Source organism: Gobio gobio (genome assembly GCF_949357685.1).
Source record: "Gobio gobio genome assembly, chromosome: 9".
In the NCBI taxonomy this organism is placed as follows: domain Eukaryota; kingdom Metazoa; phylum Chordata; class Actinopteri; order Cypriniformes; family Gobionidae; genus Gobio; species Gobio gobio.
This window is the reverse complement of record NC_137115.1, coordinates 20,499,719-20,522,828: the sequence shown is the minus strand read 5'-3', so window position 1 is coordinate 20,522,828 and position 23,110 is coordinate 20,499,719.

Genomic DNA, 23,110 nt, shown 5'->3' with positions numbered 1-23,110 from the left:
GGGTTCTCATCTCGTTGAACTTCCTGTACAGGAGAAAGGCTATGCCTAGGGTTAGGGTATTGCTGATGATCATGGAGATACATAGCGCAGTGTCAGAGGCTTGCATATCCGCAATGTCGTTGTTGGACATCTGCGGAGTTAGCGATAGCGGCTGCGAGGCGGGCATTGTAGCCGGGGCCGGTCGCTTGCTGCGGGTTAGCACTGCAACTTTGGGGCTGGATGTGGGGTTTGGGGGTACCCACATGTCGCCGTGTAGTGCGCCCGACTTGGCGAGGGCGTCGGTTTGGTCATTTAAGTCTTTGTCGAGACCTGGTAGCTTCGAGTGTGCTTTTACCTTCTTCCAGTACACTGTCAGGTCATGTGTTCTTGTGATGTTGTCACATTCCTGGAACAGGTGTTGGTGTTTGACTGGCTTGTTGTTAGCGGTCTTGAAACCATTCTGTTTCCAGCTTGGAAGGTGGCACACGAAACTGAGTCTGGCATAGTTAGAGTCTGAGCGGATGAGCAGTTCTCTGATGTCATGTGCTGATGCAATCTGTAGGGCTATGAGAATAGCTGCTATCTCTGCATATTGCGATGACTGAGGACCCAACTTGAAGTGTTGTGGTGGGCACGGCTGATCGTTCACCCACAGCACTCCTGCATCTGCCTTGAGGATGCCGTCGTGGTTGTAGGAGCACCCCTCGACGTAGGCCGTGGGCATGCCCTGGCACGCATTCGGTTCAAAGTGTCTTTGACAGGTCAGTTGTTGTTGGGGTTCTTGTGCATCCGACCAGACAAAAGGGCAGTCTTTCTTCAGCAGGGCTGTTAGAGGTCTGGCCATGTCTGAGTAGTTTTCAATTAACTGTCGGGAGTAATTGCATACCCCTAGAAAACTGCGCAGCTCAGAGGTGTTAGTAGGAGGCTTGATGTTTTGAATGGCATGAATACAGTTTGACAGAGGTTCAATGCCTTGGGATCCGATTAGCAGGCCCACGTAGTTGACCTTGGCCCGGCACCACTGTCCTTTGTGGAGGGCGATCTTGGCACCGGCTGCGGATAGTTGGTTCAAAACATAGTCTCTTTCTTTCAGGTGGTCGGCCACCGTTGTGCTCTTCATGAGAACGTCGTCTACATAGATCAGGTTGGTCTTGAGAGGTGTAGCAGGTTCATCAGTCTCACCGACAGGCTGGTGGGAGACTGTGTATACTGCGAGGTGACTGTCCTCAGTCAGCTCCGTTCGGCACACCTGGTCTTTGGTCATCGGCATGACAGACGTGATGGCAATGAATTTGAAGGGTGCAGTGAGCGTGTTATCTGTACTCCCTTCTGGTATCAGTGCAGGTGGAATGGGCCCGATGATGGGTGGTTCAAGTTCAAAATCATGAAAGTCATGGCTCACTAGCCATCCCAGCCGGTAGGCCTTGGGAATGTTGATGTCAGTTGCAGTGCAGTTGTTGAAGAGGATGTAGACTACACGAGATGACACTTCAGTGAGGGGTGTGGCTTCAAGTGTGAGTCCGAGTTCCACACATTCAGGTGAAGGTTTGAAGAAACCCAGCGTGTGATTTAAGGTTTGGCCACATCGCATGTTGAGCCGAACAGCGACCCCTTTGGTGTATGCTGGTATCACCGTTCCCTGTTCCGGGATGGTCTGTCCTGACATGAGGTTGCCATGACTGATGGAAACGGGTGGCTGTAAAGTCAGTGGGGTTTCAAGTCGACCTTGCCTGAGGTCCACAGCAGCAATTAGTCCCTGGTCTGATTCTGAATCAGAGTGTTCATGAATTAAAGCTCGTCGTAGCTGCCAGTAGTCTGCTTTGACAGTCTCTGGTTAGAGGTCTAGAAAGCTGTGTACGTCCCGGTTAGACGTGATTCTGAGTAGGAACAATCTGTCCCAAGTGTTCGCGTTAGCGACAGTCTGAAGGTGAAAGTCTATGTCTTGCAAGTAGAAGTCAACGTCGTCTCCTCCTGCAGGGTCTGGGCTGAACGTAGGGATATTTCTGGCCAGCTTGTCAAGGTCTTTATGAGCTACGTGGCTGCTGGCCCTGACTTCCTGGAAGTGTTTCCCTTCCTCCGCTGCTGGCGGGGGTTCGTGGAGGCTAGCGGGTGACAGTCTTAGCAGTGGGTTGTCACCCCCCTTTCTAGCTCTTGGTTCTTGGCTAAAAGGTGCGGACCAGCTGGTCGGGGGAAACTTTGTGTGGTGCGTTCCCCCTTCCCGGTCACTTTGCAGTTTATATGAATGTTTCAGTTCTCTGTGAACAAGGTCAAGTTCATCTTTGAGCTCATGTCTTTGCTGGACCAGCTCATTGATCTCGGCTCGGGCAGCCTGCAAGTGGTTTTCGGAGGCTTTGGCTTTAGCATCTCTGTCTTTGAATGCAGTGTTGGCTCTCTCTAGGAGAGCTTCGCCTCGCCGGAGCTGTTCGTTGAGTTCTTCCCTGGTGTCTTTCTCTGACTGCTCTCTGCGGTCTGTGTCCAGACGCAGATCTTTCAGGGCCTTTGGAAGTCTTTTTACTTCTTTCTCTCGTTCTGTGTCCGTTTCACCCTTTTTCTCGGTCTCTAGAAGTAGCTGGTCTAGATGACGCTGGGTGAGGGCCTGGTTTCTCCGGGCCTCCTCGGCTTGGAGCTTTAATGTTGCCGCTTCCTGTTCCAGGTCGGTGTGGCTCTTTTCTCTTAGCCGTGCCTGGGCGACAAGGTTGTGGGCGAGGCTCCTGAGGATCTTGGCCAGTTCTTTGTGAGAGTAACTCTGCGTCGGGTCGTGTGCCGTCAGCTTGTCTAGCTCTGTGTCCAGTTCCTCCTGGCTCAGCTGTTGCAGATCACTGGTGTCCTCCGACGGAACAGTGCTCGTCATCGCTTCCAGCCATACCGCTAGGCGATCCCAAGGGATAGCGGGACTGGATGAACGGGGCATACTGGTTCACTGTGGGCGAGAGAAACACAGCACACACACACAAAGAGGCCAATGCAAGTTTGTTCTAAGGTTAACGAGCTCTTGTACGGACTATGCCGTCGACAAGAATTTTGGCTAACTGATGTAAACAGTTAGACAGTTAGGCAATTAGGCGGGCCAATTTTTGGGTCGGCCTGAAATAGAGACTTTGACAGGTGGTAGCCCTGTGGGTCACCTGGTGACGCCGGCTGCTTGGTTGTCACTCTATTACTTAGCTTTCCTTGGGGTCTCTTGGTGAACTGAGAGAAACAAGATTACAACAGTCCGGACAGTGAAGGTAGGAAAGAAACAAACACAAAAATGAATTGGTCTGCAATAAAAGGAAAATAAGCGTGAACGCTGGGAGTGTTAGAGAAACACTAAAGGGGCTAAGCCTGCTACCTTTCGTGAGAGTTTCTGGGGCCTACAGCATGTGTGGCTATCGGGTTAGGAAACCTAGGAAGAGGGTGCGGCTTAGAGAGGAAAGGTGGGCCAAACGTTTAGACTATACTCGGGGGAGTATCTAATATTCGGCTTATAATGTGGGTTTTATCACATTTAGTTTATCCGGGGCGAATTGAGGTCGCTCAGGTGGAAACCAGCGGCGCAGTCGGCCTTCCGGGCGTTCCCAAACACCCAACTGCCGTGTCCTCTGTCCTTCGTTACTCTGTATCGCGTTACGCCCACTCAAACAGTTTAGACTTTAAACACAACCTGACAGCACCCACCCGTCAACCGCCAGCCAGCACAGCAAAGTTGGCACGTTCCCTAGAACCCTCTTTTTCAAGAGTGGCTCCCTATTAAGCCATGGTTTAGATACAGGTGCTAGACATTGCCTTGTGTGTGTCAGCTGAACTGGTTGACTGGCTTTGGAGTGTCAAATTGCTGATGTCGCCACTGCGGGCCGCAACGGCGGACAGAGGTAAAAGAAACCGAGATTCACACACAGCCGGTGCAGGTCACGTCGGTTGGACAACCTTGCTCGTGGAGACCACGTTGAGACGATTCTCAATTCACCACCGATGCTTGTGAGCCCTACAATAAATACACAAAGAGGGTAAACAGGTGAAATCAAAAATGAATTAAGACTTGCTTGTTTACCGGATCAAGTGATTTATGGTTGCAGGTGAAAAGGAAGTGGGAAAAGAGAGAGAGAGAGCTGTAAGCTGACTTAGCAGGGTACGGCCACACGGTGGCGTCCTTCCTTCCAAGTGGACTGTCAGTATCTTTAAGAACCTAATTTCAATTTAAGCTAGAGGAAATTCATTTTTCCTTTTAAACTCAAATTCAAATAAGTGTGTTTAATCAGCGAGAACGGAGACCTGGTTGCTGCCTAATGCTAGTAAAATTGCATAAATGAAAACCTTTCTAAAAGTAATCAATAAACAATTCACATGCTCTTCTTAGGAAGGAAATTAAGTTTGTTAAAACAAAATCAATAGCGGAGAGTAGAACTATCCGAAAATGCCCACGAGATGGCGCAGTCGAGTCCACCCAGACTAGAGTTAGTTAGGAGGAACGCTCACCAGATGGCGCTTTTGCGCCCGCTCGGGATAAAGTTTTGGTGAAGTGTAATTCGAGAGCTGTTAGGTCGCGCCCTCTGGTGTCTAGCACGCAGAGTTGCATCTGCTCGTGTGACTTGAAGACCAAAAATCAAATGATGGCCACGCACAGGATTAACACAAATCACAATTACTTTTTTTTAGACCACGGCGGATCTTTTCGTGCTATATTGGCACAAACAAATTGGCAGGATTCATTCGCTGCACAAGAAAATGTGGATACAGGAATAAACATCTGCTTACGTCACATTTAAAAGAACTCCAATAGACATTTATCAAACTGGCTGACGGTCAGTCAGCATTTATGAGTCAAATGTTTTAGGTCTCCGATTTGGGTAGCTAATCCAATGTTAAACCAGGAGTTATTGTTTATCTTAACGATTTAATATTATATTAGGCCTATTATTGAATAGGGGAGGCTCGCCCTATTTCAATCTTCCGCTTGAAAGAAGATTTCGTCGTTCAAGTCAAGCGGGACAAAACAATATTACTCATGTACGGACTGAACAGAGATTTCTTTATCTCTGCAGGACATTTAATATTGCCAATTTAGCATCTGTTAATATGCTTTAACTGAGCTCGGCGTCGTGCCTAGTCAGTGAGTGAGTTCGCTTTGAGCGATTTGTCTCACAGTTCGAACAAACGAACGAAAACACGCGTGCATAATATTAATACCCAAAAATACACATGAATATGAATATTAATATTGCTCACAAAAACAAAGTTTGAAACCGCCCGCATTCTCCACCACTGTAGCAACAATGAGTTTCTGGGGAATAATTAATTCAAATGGTATGAATATTCATGAGTCTATGAATATTATTTGCTTGTTGTACAGACAAAATTTACGTATAACGGAACCTTTAATCATTTAAAAGTAACCTTTATCCAAATTGATTTCTTCATCAATTATCAATCTTACAAACCTTAAGAAACATTGATCTGTTTGATCAGGACAAATAATATCTCTTATGTTTGTACCATTTGTATCACTGAAGGAGTAATACAAGAAAATCAAGCTTAAATGGGTAGCTTAGATCTTACGCTTCAGTGACTTCGAGATTTGTGAGCAAAACAATACGGATTCAATGTAGTGCAATTATTGGGTTTTAATAAAACAACTACAGTTTACAAAGCTACGATTCATACGGGGAAATATGCATATGTATGTAGGAGAAAACAAACAATATGGTACAAACAAGGAAACATGAAACTTAACGAATAATAAAAAGGGAAGAAGAATTAACGAGAGAGAGAGAGAGAGAGAGAGAGAGAGACAGACAGAGAGAGAGAGACAGACAGAGAGAGAGAGACAGCTTCAGTCTTTTCGTAAGAGCCCACAAGAAATTCATATAAATTCATAATTCCGACAACCTTTTTCAAGCAGTTTGATTGTGAAATAGAATACTTGCATTACTACGGCTTCTCGTGTAAGTGTCTGAGTTCGAATCGTCGGGGAAGTTCGCTAAGGATTTGTGAGTCCCAGGTGAACTTCTTTGAAGTTTAGGAAAGTCACTCCAGAAGTCTGCCGGTTTCTCTCTCTGTGCGGGGAGGCCTTCTCTCAGAGTTGGGAAGACCAGGGATGGTCTTCCCCTCCATGGCTAAAGGCCAAGAGGTCCGTTCCTTGTGGTGGCGAGAATGCAAAGAGCTGATGGTCGGTTCCAGTTTTTATAGAGGGGAAGGCCGACGCCTTCAACGCTCAACGCTCTTGCGGCTACATGATGTGGTTTGGATCTAATCAGCGTAACACACAGGCCCTTTGTTTAAGCATGATTTGATTAGACAAGTCACGAGGGCTGTGAGGTGTTCAGACTTTGGTCTATCCTGCCACATGACTGATTGAATCATTACTGTTACACATTATATTCCCCCCCACAGTCAGTCTGCTGATTGGTAGCGGCAGGCGGAACCAGCCCTTAACACGTGCGCACTGCAAATCGGAAGTCGCTGATCGTCAGCCAACAACTCCAACCATCCGCAGCACCCCAACGGTAACTTAAACTCAAAGAAATCAATATTAATATCAGTGTACCATACAACATAAACTAGATTGTGTGCACTCCATTAGCCAATGATGTACTGACACTCAAAATAAATATGTAAATGAGGAATAAAGTGTCTGAGTCTTATTACCAAATAAATATGCTATGAATACATAAATCATCCCGTAGGGAAACCGAAATACTAATATATACAAAATGTGCATGTGTGTGTGTGTGTGTGTGTGTGTGTGTGTGTGTGTTTGCGTAACATTACCGCTCACTGATGTATGGCTCAATCCCCATGTATGGCCATCACATACTCCCTCCCTTCACAAATGTCACTGGCACAGCGGGAAAGGTAGTTTGCCGTCAGATTCTCTTTGCCAGGGACATGTTGGATGGAGAAGCGATAAGGCTGCATGGCCAGGTACCAACGGGTTATTCTGCTGTTGTTGTCTTTCATTGTTTGGAGCCACTTCAAGGCCTTGTGGTCCGTTTCCAGGACAAATTCCCTTCCTAAGAGATAATATTTCAGAGAATCTAAAGCCCATTTTATCGCCAAACATTCTTTCTCCACAATGGAATAACGGAGTTCTCTGGGGAAGAGCTTGCGGCTGAGGAAAGCAATGGGTCGCCGAACATCAGGAGCACCCTGCAATAATACAGCTCCCAGGCCTCTATCAGAAGCGTCTGTCCGAAGAATGAAAGGTTGGTTAAAATCAGGATTATGCAATAAAGAATCCCTGCTCAAGGCGGTGCGAATGTCTTGCAATGCTGCTTCCGCTTGTCCCGTCCATCTGACCTGATTTGGGCACCTTGAACCCACCATATCGGTCAGGACTGCAGCTCTGTTAGAGAAGTGGGGGATAAACTTGTTATAAAACCCAGGACTGTGGCTGAGGGCACATCTCAATGGCCCGGACCTTTTCCACATGAGGCCTTATCACCCCACCACCTATGATGAATCCCAGATACTCTGTCTCAGTCTTTGCTATGGCACATTTTTGTGGGTTAACAGTCAAACCAGCTCGCTGAAGACGCTGTAGAACCTCCTGGATGTGTTGCAGATGTTGCTCCCATGTGTTGCTGTAAATCACCACGTTGTCTAGATAAGCAGCTGCAAAGGTCAACCCTCGTAGGACGTGGTCCATGAGCCTTTGGAAGCTGGCAGGGGCCCCATGCAATCCAAAAGGAAGGACCCTGAAATGAAATAACCTCCATGGGGTCTTGAAAGCTGTCAGCTCTCTGGACTGGTGAGTTAAAGGTATCTGCCAGTACCCCTTTGCAAGGTCGATGGTCGTCAGTAACTGACAGTTACCCAGGCGATCAGTGAGGTCCCCTATACGAGGAGTGGGGTAGGCATCAAATTTGGTCACAGAATTAAGGTAACGGAAGTCTATACAAAATCTTATGGTGCCATCCTTTTTTGGAACAAGGACCACCGGATGACACCATTCACTTCTGGAGGGCTCTATGACCTTCAGCTTGCCAATGTCATGCTCTATTAAAGTGGTGTACCCTGGATACTCTGAGAAAACCCCTGGTGGGCAAAGAGACCTCACCTCAAGCTGGCGCTGCGTTGACAAATGACTCAGACTGACATCCCCTTGAGCAGACTGGGGTAAGTATTGGTCATCCAAGTCCTCTTCTTCCTCCACCTGCCTAATCATCAAGCTCTGTGCAGTCGGATCAGGACGAGGAACCCATTGCTTAAGGAGGTTAATGTGCAGCCTTCGTGTAGGACCATCCTTGCCTGACAGTGAAACTTCATAGGTGGTAGAACCCAGTTTCCTCCTAACTTCAAAAGGGCCTTGCCATTTGGCCAGCAGTTTGCTTTCATGGCTGGGCAGCATCACCAGTACCTTCTGACCGGGTTCAAAACTTCGCTCACGAGCAGACTTATCATACCAGGTCTTCTGGCGTGTTTGCGCCTCAGCCAGATGAGATTGGGCCAGTGCATTCATCCTCTCCAAGCGCTCTCGCATCTGCACCACATAGGACACGACATTCATCGGCTCATCCCTTCTCTGGCCTCCCTCCCACATTTCTCGGAGCAGAGCAAGCGGACCTCTCACCTCATGTCCATATAAAAGTTCAAATGGGGAAAAGCCAGTCGGTGATTGGGGCACTTCTCTATAGGCTAACAGGATATAGGGGAGCCATTGGTCCCAGTCTTTACCGGAGTCACAAACAAACTTGCGCAGCATCTGTTTGAGGGTCTGGTTGAACCTTTCAGTGAGCCCATCTGTCTGGGGGTGGTAAGGAGTAGTTCTCAGACCTTTTATCCCAAGCAGTGTATACACCTGTTTCAGAAGGGTAGACATAAAGTTAGTCCCTTGATCAGTCAAAATCTCACAAGGAAATCCAGCTCGGGAGAACAGTTGCACAAGACAGGTTGCCACATACTTTGCTTTGATGGACCTCAAGGGAAACACTTCTGGATACCTGATTGCGTAGTCAGTTATAACAAGCATAAAGCGGTTACCTGAGTCACTTTTCTCAATAGGCCCGACCACATCCATCCCCAGCCGTTCAAACGGAGTGCCTATGATGGGAAGCGGTTGGAGAGGAACCCGACTCGGGCCATGTGCAGAAACTTTTTGACACTCTGGACAACTCCTACAATATTGGGTCACCTCTGCCTTCACGCCGGGCCAATAAAAGGGTCTTCTAATCCTTGCAAGAGTTTTAGATTTCCCCAGGTGGCCAGCCCAGGGAATCGAATGGCCCAGACTAAGGATAGTGTGGCGGACACCCTGTGGAACCACCAGCTGTGCAACTGACCCAAACTGACGGTAAAGGATTCCCTGTTGAAGGAAGAATCTTTCCCCAGTGAATTCACCGTCAGCATCATTTTCTGCATCCTCTTGCTTTGCCCTCTCCCGGCAAGGGACAAGACTGGCATCCTCCTGTTGCAACTGAGCAATGTTAGTCAGCAGCCTAAATTATGGGGTAAACTCAGAGAAGGAATCAACTGGCATTTTAGAAGCATTATATTTAATTTTGTCCAACCTTTTCTGTCGACAGGATTTCTTGGGCTTTGCTGATTCCGCAGTTTCCACCTCATTGTCAAAGAAGGGCAGGGCCTTAAGCAACTGCTCCCCTTCCTCTTGACTGGCTTTTGATCGTGTGATGACCATATTACACAAGGGTACTGGCTGTAACAAGTCCCAGAGCACTGGCAGGTCATGACCCAACACCACAGGGAATGGTAAGTTGTCCGCCACGGCGACATCCAGTAGATAAGTTTGTTCTTTCACCTTAAGGTACAGCTCTGCCGTAGGCAGCAGCTTCTCATCACCGTGAACACAGCGGATTGATTTCCCACTAGAGTTGATTAAAGTAGATGGTATATACTTGCGATGTACCAGGGTCTGATCACTTCCAGTGTCTATCAGGGCCTGCAATTCTCTTCCATTCACCTCCACTGTGGTCATCGGTGGTAACCAGTCAACATTCCCAGGTGAACTCGCACAACCCCTGGGCACATAACACAGGTGAGCTGTCTTGGCAGTATTTTTAGGGCACATAGGTTTTGTATGACCTTCCTGACCACACAAATAACAGATCGGCACTTTCTTCTGGGTTTTAAAGGGAGTTGAAAATGCAGGTCCTCCTCCAGGAGGTTTACCAGCACTGGGAAAATGTCTCTGTGTTTGCTGAGGGAGATTTTGTCTATGATCATCCCTGCTGGTTTTCCACGCCCATGGCTGGTTCCTCCTGCGTGCGGACACAAACACGTCGGCCAGCGTTGCAGCATGTGCAGCAGTCTTAGGATCATGTTCCCGGATCCACACCTGGAGCTCAGAAGAAAGCATTCTCAGAAATTGTTTAAGAATTATGATTTCACCAACCTCCTCCACTGTTTTACCCCGTGGCTGGACCCACTTCCCATAGATTTCTTTTAACCGCACATATAATTCTTTAGGAGTCTCCAGAGGTTCAACCTCCAGAAAACGGAACTGTTGTCTGTAGGTTTCTTGATTTATGTCATATTTTCTTAAGATTGCCGATTTCACCTCTTCATAGTCGAGCGCCTCATCACTATCCATATGGACATACGCAGCTCTGGCCTTCCCTGTCAAGAGTGGAAACAAACGGCTGCAATCCTCTCAAAAGTAATTAGAAAGTGTTCAATATCATCTGAATCAGCCAATTTCTCAAGTCTGGGCTCTTTAAACTGACACTGACCTGCATCACGGGTTTCTGACAGATCCTTCCGACCAGTAGTGGACTGAGACAACGGGCGGCCAGAGACTGCTTCCTCACCATCCGGACCTTCCAAGGGGTCCCCATCAGTCAGCAATGGATTAAAGGTTGGAGTTGTGCGAGCCTGCACCTCCAGTTGCAGCAAATTGAACTGATGTTGCAGAGATTTAAAGCGACGCTCTTGCTGGGCATACTCTTGAGTCCGGTGAGTTTCTCGGGCATCCACCTTTGCCATATGTGCTCGGAACAGGCCAGTTAGGTCCGCTATTGTGGGCTCTCTGCTTTCAGACTCCATCTCATCCACCTCCCCAACTTCTTGTGCCTCTCCATCTTCCCCCAGCTCCTGGGACACTTCCTCAGGTGGCTCTACTGGAGCAGATTTCAGGGCTGCTTTTCTTCCTCCACGATTCATTGTACATGGAGTGCAAACTTCAAGAAAGGGCCAAAGAAACCCTTCTATTTTTGGGAAACTATGCCTCCTACTGGCGGATCCCACCGCTGCCACCACTTGTGAGGGACCGAACAGTCAAGATAAGGAAGGCAATGAAAAATAGTTTCCCAAAAAAAATTTAATATAAACTCAGGCTTCTACACAAAAGATTCAACAAAGGAAACTAAAGTCCAAATAAACAAATCAAATGTTTAGGCCTTTAACTGAGGTCAACAGAACAAAACCAAACTCAAATAACTCAATACATGTGAGAACCAACCTGAACTGACCTCCTAATGAAACATCAGGGACACATTTATACAAACGGACTAGTCCACATTAACACACAAGGGGGAAGACAAAAACACAAACTTCAAAATACAATCAAAAATCAATAATAACAAGGCCAATTCAATAATTAGAATAACAATAAATACATATCTTAAGTCAACAAAGAAACAAAGTAAGCAGACAAGAAATTAGCATATGAAATCCAGATCCAAAACATTATATTCCCCCCCCACAGTCAATCTGCTGATTGGTAGCGGCAGGCGGAACCAAAAACGGCAGTCCGTGCCGGCCCTTAACACGTGCGCACTGCAAATCGGAAGTCGCTGATCGTCAGCCAAAAACTCCAACCATCCGCAGCACCCCAACGGTAACTTAAACTCAAAGAAATCAATATTAATATCAGTGTACCATACAACATAAACTAGATTGTGTGCACTCCAACCAGCCAATGATGTACTAACACTCAAAATAAATATGTAAATGAGGAATAAAATGTCTGAGTCTTATTACCAAATAAATATGCTATGAATACAGAAATCATTACGTGGGGAAACCGAAATACTAATATATACAAAATTTGTATGTGCGTGTGTGTGTGTGTGTGTTTGTGTAACATTACCGCTCACTGATGTGTGGCTCAATCGCGGGCCATCACAATGTTGTTTTGAGAATGTAATTTCTGTTTCAAGAAATGAGCCAAACCAATGGAGAACAACTGTAAAAAACATGCACACACATCTTGTATCCAGTTTTGCCCTTTAATATTTACTTAAAACTCTTTTCTTTTTAAGTCATATTTTAAAATGCAATTTAACATTGCAAGAGCTTAATGTTAATAGTTCAACTATGAACATTGTACAAAAAATTCAAAGCAAGTGTAAATAATCAACACATGTCAATGATCAACATATTTGTACAGCACTGTAACTGTAATGCAGAGCTCTTAAACTTCTTTTGTTTATAACAGTTTAACTTTGATACATTGTTACATTAACCCTCTGGTGCTCTTCTTTTAGGGGTTGCATTCGTTGTCTTCCCGGTCATAAGTGACTGGACACCTAAAAATTAAACTTCCTCCACCCCAGTAAAACCAATGCAATTTATTTTCTTCAATCATATTTTTTCTTTTTAATTTTGTATTTTGAGATTATTTTTTGGCATTTCTTTTTTTTTTATTATTATTATTGCAGTATTTCAGGTTAAAATAGAGACTAGGCCTCCAAAATAATTTTTTTGAAGGCAGATTAGCGCCCTCTTTTGGAATTATTTAAGAAATCATGCAACCATGGGTGTAATCACTAGAGGTCTCTATGGAGAGGCTTGAGAATTCCCTAGTTCTCTTTTGAACACATTTAATGATTTTTTTTTTAATGGATTTGAATATATATTAAAAAAAATCTCAAATACTATTTATTATAAAGTTTTAGATTTTTTTTGTTTGTTAGAAATATAGATTTTTTTCTGTGAATTTGTGTTTTTGCAGATTTCCAATTCATTTCTTATGGTGGTCATTTTTGACCGAAGAGCAGAGGTGGGAGTATTTTTTTTACGACCTCTTAGCATGCTCGAATAAAGTGTGTTTACATACCTAATGCTAGAAAAGTCCCCAAGTTTCATATCATTCTGATGAATCTGTGATTTTTAAAAATTCAAAATGTGGTTCATAGGTTCAGTTTTTCATAGGTATGTGTGTGTGTGTGTGTGTGTGTGTGTGTATAAGTGTGCGTGTGTGTGTGAGTGGATGTGTCAATATCACACTCTTGATGTTTTAGAGTGTCACCCCTTTTACTGATGTGTACTTTTTTTCAGCATCGTGGCCGATTTGTAGATTGTACACACAAATATTCGGATAATTTTTGTGTTTTTGCCGATTTCCCATTCATTTCCTATGGTCGGCGAAAACAACGAACGCTACTTTTTTTTGCATGCTCGAATCATGACCCCAATTTTTTGGTGTGTTTACATACCTAATGCTAGAAAAGTCACCAAGTTTCATATCCTTCCGATGAAACAGTGATTTTTAAAATTTCAAAACAGAAAATTTTCCGGTCAGAAATGACCGAAGAGCACCAGAGGGTTAACAAAATATATGCAAGTATTCACAACCTATGCCAGTCTTTTGCTAATGACTAAAATTGCATTTGCTTGATCTTGAAAGAGCAACACAATTTGGAAGTAAGAAGTTAGCGCGATCCGCAAGCACTGATGGAGATGTTCACTTGAAAGAGAGGAACGAGTGTTGTTTTTTATTACATTCATATGTGAAAAGCTCAACTCACATGTGTAAGTTGTACCAAACAGTCAAAATGAAAATGGCCTCGGTGAGGAGCGCTGTCTGGGCGACCGAGTCCAGCTCCATCCCGATAAAAGATATCCTCTGCGTGAGGCAGAGTTTGCTCTTCTCCCAGTTGACCCGAAGTCCCAACTGGCTGAGGTGTCTGAGCACCATGTCCCTGTGTTCGCACAACTGCCCTGGATCAGCCAGTCGTCGAGGTAGTTGAGGATGCGAACGCCACGCTCTCTCATGGGAGCAATGGCCGCCTCCACAACCTTCGTGAAGACGCGGGGCGACAGGGATAGCCCGAAGGGTAAGACTTTGTACTGATATGCTCGTCCGTCGAACGCAAAGCGAAGAAACGGTCTGTGTCGAGGGACAATCGAGACATGAAAGTACACGTCCTTCAGGTCGATCGCTGCAAACCAATCTCGGGGACGGACGCACCTGCAGATGCGTTTCTGCGTGAGCATCTTGAACGGCAGCCTGTGAAGGGACCGGTTCAAGAACTGCAGATCCAAGATCGGCCATAGCCCGCCGCCTTTCTTGGGTACAATGAAGTACGGGCTGTAGAAGCCGGTCTTCATAACAGCTAGAGGGACCGGCTCTATCGCGTCCTTCACCAGTAGGACCGCGATCTCCGCCTGGAGCACAGGAGCGTTCTCCTTCGACACAGAGGTGAAGTGAATGCCCCTGAACTTGGGGGGACGCCGGCCAAACTGAATCGCATAGCCAAGTCTGATGGTTCGGATGAGCCAGCGAGACGTTCTGGCAAGCGCTAGCCAGGCTCCCAGGGACCGTGCAAGCGGAGCCATCAGCACCACAGACGTACCCGCAGCGGGGCAGCGGAGCGGCATGCAGGGACCAGACTTGGACGGCCTGGAGGTGGCCCGAAGTGGGGTCTGAGTGTGCTGTGCAACACTTACCTGCTTCCGCTGAGGGGGTGTGCAAGTGTGGGAAGGCCTCTGAGGTGCGTCCCCACAGCCGGCACCCCCTGCTGGCGAACAGAGAGGCGTCTGAGAGTGACAAGGCATGGGAGCGTCGAACACTGACAGGCGCGTTCTCTTGGCACCCAGAGATATTGGAAACTGCTCTTTTATTGAAAATTTGGAACAGAAAAAACAGAAACAAGGATTCTCCCCCGGCCCTCTTCCAGGGGAAGGAGTGGTGCTGCAGCCATCACCTGAAGAGCAGTTTCCTCCATCTCTGGGTGGCCCGTCTCAGGGTCGCTTACAACGGCGCTTGCCACCTGGCTTGGCAGCGGCCTGAGCGGGCTGGACGGCCTTCCCGCGGCCGGATCCACGGCCACGGCGAGGTGTAGGCTGCTGCTGGGCTGGGGCGGGAGCAGGGGCGGCGACGGGCAGGCGGAGGTGCTCCGGCCGGCAGCGGAGTGGGAGCAGCAGCTGGCCGCCGGGGCAGGATGTGCTTGATGGCCTCCGTCTGCTTCTGGGTGGCCGAGAACTGTTGTGCGAAGCTCTCGACCGCGTTGCCAAATAACCCGGCCGACGAGATGGGGGAGTCCAGGAACCGGTACTTGTCTGTCTCCCTCATGTCGGCCAGGTTAAGCCAGAGATGTCGCTCCTGGACCACTAAGATGGACCTCGCCTGACCAAGGGAACGGGCGGTGACTTTCGTCGCCCGGAGGAGCTCTGGGTCAGGTCTACCCTCGTGCATGTCCATGAGCGCCTGGGCCTGGTGCACCTGGAGCAAACTCATGGCATGCAAAGCGGACACGGCCTGTCTGCAGGAGCTGTAAGCCTTCGCAACTAGGTTGGAAGAGAACTTACAGGCCCGGGACGGGAGATGTGGGTCACCGCGCCAGTTGGAGGCGGTCGCCGGACACAGTTGCATCGCGGCGGCCCGCTCAACTGGTGGGATTCCCACGTAACCCTTGGCCTGCCTGCCGTCAAGGGTAGTGAGGAGGGAGGAGCCGCTAGGTCTGTTTCTGGCACTGAAAGGCGCCATCCACGACCTAGTCAGCTCTTGTCATGCACCTCCGGGAAGAATGGTACTGGAGCGGGGCGCGTTCTCAGCGCAACCCGCCCCGAGAAACCAATCATCCAACCTGGAAGGTTCGGGACGTGGTGGAGGGTTCCACTCAAGCCCGACCTTCCCGGCGCCCCGGAAAAGCATAGCAGTCAACTCGGGGTCCGACTCGATCGTTGCCACTCTCCCAGAGGGAGGCAGTACAGCCGAATCTTCATCCTCCGAGGACTGGAACTCCCCCTACGATGCAGTGATCCACATCTGCTCATCCGCGGGTGCCCCGAAAGTCACTGCTGGGCGCCCGGGGGCGGGACCAGCAGCTTCTTCCGGAAGCACCACCGGCTGAGGAGCTTGTGAGGGATCAGGGGCCCGCGGAGGCTTGCTCGGCGGGTTTGCCCTGAATGTAATCCTCAGATCACCCCGGGCATCCGTCGAAGCAGGCCTATCCTGCTGGGCAGGGATAGTACTAGATTGAGGTATGCGGAGGGGGACTCCACCTTCCCGAAGGTAGGCGAGTCTCGATCTAATCTCCGAGATAGTCATGTTCCCGCAGTGAACAGATGCAAATCTTGCACGCCAATGGCCATTGGCACGTTCTCTATATCTCAAAGCTGATAGGGGCTCCCTGAAGTGATTCCAATTCGGATCCCAGTACGTCGAACGTGACCGACTGAAAGGGAAGCAGCATTTTCGCACTATTCAAATCGGTTACAAACAAGTCCATCTTGCATTTAAATGCATCAAGTTTTTCCACAATATCGCTCACGGTTTTATCCTTTCCCTGCAACTCCAGATTAAGGCTGTTCAAATAACTGAAAATATCATTTAGAAAACACACTTCTGCCAAGTCTCATCAAGCATCTGAGAGAGAAATTTGCTTTTTTCTTGTGATTACTTTCTTGAAGGAAAGCAACAATCTCTTGCCTAAGTTCACAGAAACGTCTTAGTACATTGCCTTTACTTAGCCACCGTACATCATTATGCAGGAGCAAATCAGTGTGATCAGCAGACATGTCTGATTTGGTTTGCTAAACAAGCGGTGCTGTAGACTTGAAGTTGATCGGATGAAATTAATTATAGACAACACTATCCATTGTGTTTTTAAATGATTGTGTTAGAAATTAACATTATTAAAAAGTATCTCAAACTTGCATGTCCCTCCAATGGAATTAATCCCAGCAATTCCTCACGAAAGCACACCCCATCAAAAAATCTCACATAGAGAAACAGCTGTCCCACATCACCACCATCGGTAGATTCATCCACAGCTAATGACATATCTGCCTTTTTTAATTGTTCTAAAAGAGTTTTTCAAAAACTTCTTTTGACAGTATTTGACAATGCTGAAGAAGGATTCGTCAGTGTTTAAATATTTTAGTTCATTTTTAAAGTCTAAAGTGCATTGAAACAAATTATTGTTGATCCTACTAGAATTACTCCTAAAAGTAGAACAATTATTGATTGTATATTAGTTTCAGACAATAGCAAGATTTTTAGAAGTGGTGTTTTGGAGGCTGGATTAAAGGGGTCATAGAATGCCATTTTTGTACAAGTTAATATGATTCTTAGTGTCTAAATGAAAAGTTGTAATATACTTTAATTAAAAATTCTCATTAGTATTGTAAGAAAACACTCATTTTACCTGGTCAAAACCAGCTCTGTTTTCAGCAAGTCATTTCAGTGCATGTGACTTTAAATGATAATGAGCTTTGCTCACCCCGCCCCTCTGCTCCGTTCAGTTCGACCCGACACAACACCACAACACACGTGGAGTGTTGCCTTGACAACAGTTGAGGGTAATTTTTCGAGAAATAATGGCAACGGGAGTCTCTGTGTCACAGGGTGTTTTGGTGTTGGTTCATGTTCATTGTTCATGTTTTTAGTTTATCATGGTTGTTTGAGTTTGTCATGTTCAGTCTTGTCATGCACTTCCTGGTCTTGTCATGTGACTCCCATGCCCTCATGTGATCTTGTGTCTTGTCCTGTCATTGGTTCCTTGTCTGATCACTGTTCACAGGTGTCTCTTGTCATTAGTCTCAGTGTATTTAGCCCTCATGTTTGCCATGTGTCCTCGTCTGTTATTGTCGTTGTAACCTGCTGTGTTGGTGAATGTTTCTTTGTCAAGTCAAGTCAAGTCAAGTCAAGTCAGTTTGCGACGTCTTTGTTTTATGTTATATGATTTTGTAAATAAAAGAACTGCACTTGGGTCCTTCAACTTGCCTCGTCAGTAGGAATCGTTACAGAATAACAGACCGCCAAACATGGACCCAGCAGCTTCCAAGTTTTTGACTCCTCAAGCAGGAAGATCTGTTGAGGAATATGTTAAAGATTTTTTGTTTTTCATGGATTTTTTGCCTTGGGATGAGGTCCACCTGAAGAGGTGTTTTTGTTTTGGTTTGGACCCTGACCTCTCAGAACTCATGCCCTCAGTTGAGCACCCTTCTACCCTTTGGCAGTTTATTGATTTTATTTTTAAGTGGTTCAAGTTTCACAGTGGGGGAGGCAGAGGATGATTGTTGGTCTAGCCCTTTCCATGCTCCAGCCCACGTCCATGCTCCAGCCCACGTCCAGGCTCCAGCCCACGAGCCCACTGTCCTGCCCAAGAATTTTTTTTGGGGGGGCAGGGGGTACATGGAGGCCACGAAGGCCACACCTCTGTGGCCCACTGAGCTGCCGTTGCCGCCATGGCGCGTTGAACTGCCGTTGCCGCCATGGCCGTCCACGGCTCCAGATCCTCCATGGCCGTCCACGCCAGGGGGTACATGGAGGCCACGAAGGCCACACCTCTGTGGCCCACTGAGCTGCCGTTGCCGCCATGGCGCGTTGAACTGGCGTTGCCGCCATGGCCGTTCACGGCTCCAGATCCTCCATGGCCGTCCACGCCTGAGGGTCCAGGTCCTCCCACGCCTAAGGGTCCAGGTCCGCCCATGCCACAGAGTCCAGGTCCGTCCACGCCACAGGTCCGCCCACGCCACAGGGTCCAGGTCCGCCCACGCCACAGGATCCAGGTCCGCCCACGCCACAGGATCCAGGTCCGCCCACGCCACAGGGTCCAGGTCCGCCCACGCCACAGGGTCCAGGTCCGCCCACTCCACAGGGTCCAGGTCCGCCCACTCCACAGGGTCCAGGTCCGCCCATGCCACAGGGTCCAGGTCCGCCCACGCCACAGGGTCCAGGTCCGCCCACGCCACAGGGTCCAGTTCCGCCCACGACACAGGGTCCAGGTCCACCCACTCCACAGGGTCCAGGTCCGCCCACGCCACAGGGTCCAGGTCCGCCCACGCCACAGGATCCAGGTCCGCCCACGCCACAGGATCCAGGTCCGCCCACGCCACAGGGTCCAGGTCCGCCCACGCCACAGGGTCCAGGTCCACCCACGCTCCCAGGCCCTGGCCCACCATCCCTCCCCCAAGACTTTGTTGTTAGGCTATTGGTGTTTGGGTGTCAGGGGCCGCCCATAGAGGGGGGGGTCTGTCACAGGGTGTTTTGGTGACAGTTCATGTTCATGTTTTTAGTTTATCATGGTTGTTTGAGTTTGTCATGTTCAGTCTTGTCATGCACTTCCTGGTCTTGTCATGTGACTCCCATGCCCTCATGTGATCTTGTGTCTGATCACTGTTCACAGGTGTCTCTTGTCATTAGTCTCAGTGTATTTAGCCCTCATGTTTGCCATGTGTCCTTGTCTGTTATTGTCGTTGTAACCTGCTGTGTTGGTGAATGTTTCTTTGTCAAGTCAGTTTGCGACGTCTTTGTTTTATGTTTGGATTTTGTAAATAAAAGAACTGCACTTGGGTCCTTCAACTTGCCTCGTCAGTAGGAATCGTTACACTCTGAGGACACATCTGAGCAACCGTATCAATTTGAACCGGAGTCGGACCAGGAACAAGATGACGAACCCAACGAAGTTCGAACAGGACGTTTCTGAATGGTTGGTTAACGTCATGTCACTTTGATCTATCTTTGTACTGGCAGAGTAGCGTAGTGAGATACGAATGCTATGTGTTTACTGATGTACATGTTAGTTCATTGACAGATTGATGTTATGTTATAAGATTTTTTTGACATTACTTCTTAATCAGTAACAGACACCGTTATAAACCATCTACAAAAGTAAGCTTAGTGTAGTGTTACCACGTTAACTTTATCACCCGCGTACACAGTTTGTAATAACAACCATAACGCGTTGTTCATTATAAACGTGGGATTATGAATTATATTGAGAACGTCATACACAGAAAGCATTCCATAATGTAACTTACCCTGTAAACTTTAGCCTCATTCTTCGTGAAGCGTGCAAGCGATTTGCAAAGATTAATATAAAGGTTAATAAAACGTTACACTCACTTCTTCCTGAGGTGCAGCAGGAACACAATCCTTTTTTCAAGAGCAGCTTATTAGCAAAACCTGCTTTATATTGACCCTCGTTTATAAAGCAGTCTGCTGAGAAATGATTCGCGCAAACATTGACGTTGATCGGGGGGAATATTCCCTTCTAAAACAAAACTCAGCAGCCACTGCGTCTTCAGCGGTTCGGATTTAGGAACATCAAAATGACTGCTGTGTTCGTTATTACACCCAAGAACACAACACCACAATCGCTTAGACGCCATTCTGCTCCAGAGTATCAACAATGGCGGACTGATGACAGCTCGCTAAGGGTGGGTCTGTGTTGAAACGCTGCTGTCAATTAACAATCGTGGGAGGGGCGTCCAACCGTGTAACGTCACACGGTCAGACGGCTCGATTTGAGACGGGAAAACATATAAGGAGATTAAAAAAAACACTGGATGTATTTTTATCATTATAGGATGGTTGTGTACAGGCACTGCCAACACACATTTCCATATAATCAACTTGTAAAAGTGCATGTACCATTATATGACCCCTTTAAGTGATCATAATATGGTTTATGTAATTAGGAAATTAAAGAAAGAGGCCATAAGGCAACATAATACATTAAAAATCAGATCGCTTAAAAGGTATAGCCCACAGATATTTGTTGAAGAACTTAGGAAGATAAATTGGATCGAGGTGATACAGTGTGATGATGTGGATATAGCTTGGGAGAAGTTTAAGAACAATTTCTTGCAAGTTTTGAACAAAGTTGCGCCTTACAAGGAGATAAGAATTAAACAAAGAACAGAACCTAGGATGACAGATAGTATTTTGAAGGATATTAAGGAATGCAATGATAGTTTAAGAGCATTTAGAAGGAATGGAAATAATGATGACTATGAAAATTTTAAACACAAAAGAAATGAGACAAGATGTAAAATTAAAGATGCAAAAAAAACGTTTGAAAAAAAGATTAGTGAAGTAAAGCAGGATTCTCAAAAGTTATGGCGAGTTTTAAATGATTTAGGATGTCGATAAAGGGCTAAGAGTAAAGGTTCTAGAATTAGTCTTAAAGTTAATGATCAATTGTTGACAGACCAGAAAGAAGTAGCCAATTGTTTTAATAGATTCTTTACTACTGTTGCTGACAATTTGATAAAGGAGTTACCAGTTCAGACCGGTTTATATAATGACAAATTAGTTAAGGAGTATAATGCTAATTGTGGTGTCACTTTAGGAGGTTTTTCATTTAATAAGGTAAATGAGACTACAGTTTATAAGAAATTAACAGATCTGAAATGCAATAAAGCGACAGGTTTAGATAATATTCCAGTAAGGTTTATTAAAGATTCAGCTAATTTTATAACCCCTGTGGTTACTCACATTTTTAAATCTCTCTATAGGCCAATCTAAGGTACCTGATGAATTAAAACAAGCAAGAGTTTTCCCCCTTTTTAAGAAAGGGAGTAGGTTTGAGTGTAACAATTATAGGCCTGTGTCAATTATATCGTCCTTGTCCAAGGTGTTTGAAAAGATTTTATTTGACCAAATTGAAGACTATATTTCTAAATTTAATATTTTGTATGAACTTCAGTCTGGCTTTAGGAGGATGCACTCCACTGAGACAACAATTTTGTATTTGACAGATTACATAAAGAAAGAATTGGATAAAGGTAAATTAAGTGGGATGGTATTGCTAGATTTACAGAAAGCCTTTGACACAGTTGACCATAATATTTTATTAAAATTAAATGCTATGGGTTTTGACACTAAAGCATGTAAATGGATTAACTCTTATCTTTCAAATAGGTGTCAAATGATAGATTTAAATGGCGTGTTTTCAGATAATTTGCCAATCTCTTGTGGAGTACCACAAGGTAGTGTATTGGGACCCTTGCTTTTTTTACTGTATATAAATGATCTAAAAATGGCCTGTTCTAGCCACCTTCTATTATATGCTGATGATGCAGCAATACTTGTTAATGATGAGAAGAAAGAAATAATAGAAAGTGAATTAAGTAGAGTGATTGCGGAAGTATCCAATTGTTTTTTTCAAAATAAGCTGTTTTTACATTTAGGTAAAACGGAAGCTATTTTATTTGGTTCTGCGGCTAAATTGAGAAAATGTTCCAAATTAGAAGTGAGGGTTGGAGATTTGACAATTAATACTAAGCAAGAAGTGAAATATTTAGGTGATGATATTAAGTTGATGATGGTGTATAATATATATATATTACAGAGAAATGTTCCAAAGTATTTGTGTGACTACTATGTTTTCATAATTATTATAATAAGAGATGTTCATAGTTTTTCTACAAGGTCAAGGATAAATAATATATATGTGTGTCGGTATAAGAGTATAAATGGGAAGAATTCGTTTTTATATTCTAGTGCTGTTGCTTGGAATAAATTGCCTGATTGCTTAAAACAAATTCAAGATGGTCCTTTTAGAAGAGAAGTTAAAAAAAATGTTTTTAACGATGTTTGAGGTATTATGTGTATGTGGTTGTGTGTTGTGTTGATCTCATTCCCATTATGAACTGCTTGTCCATTTTTGAACTCTGAAGACCACAATGGAAATAAGCCTATGGCTTTTTTGTGTATTTTATCCTCGACAGTTTTTGTTTTTTTATATGTATGAAATGGTCTTTTGGGCTTGATTGTACTTGTTTTAAAATTTAATTTAATTGTTAAATAAATCAAATCAAATCAAATATTTCAACTCTTCATTTGGTTGAAGTGTCAGACATTGGAATTTTCTGAATAGAGGCAATAATGTTGTTTCTGGTTTTATCCTCAGTCACAATCTCCTGTAGAACTTCAAGCATGCAATCTTTCACAGTCTCCGAATCAGTAAACTTTTTTTTTTTCTTCCAGAGGATCCATGCTACACGGAGAGATGCTGCTGTGGCCTTCTCTTGCTCGGTACACGATCAAAACATGATGGTTCGTTTTTGTTCATACTCAGCAGTAAGACTTTGCACTTTACATCGATGAGCATCAGAGCCAGAAGGATATTGAGTGTCAAAGTTTGCATGTTTGGTTTTGGAGTGTCTTCTCGAGTTGTACTCCTTTGTAACAGCGATACACTAACTGCATATCAAACATACTGGTTTCGGTAAAACAGGTAGA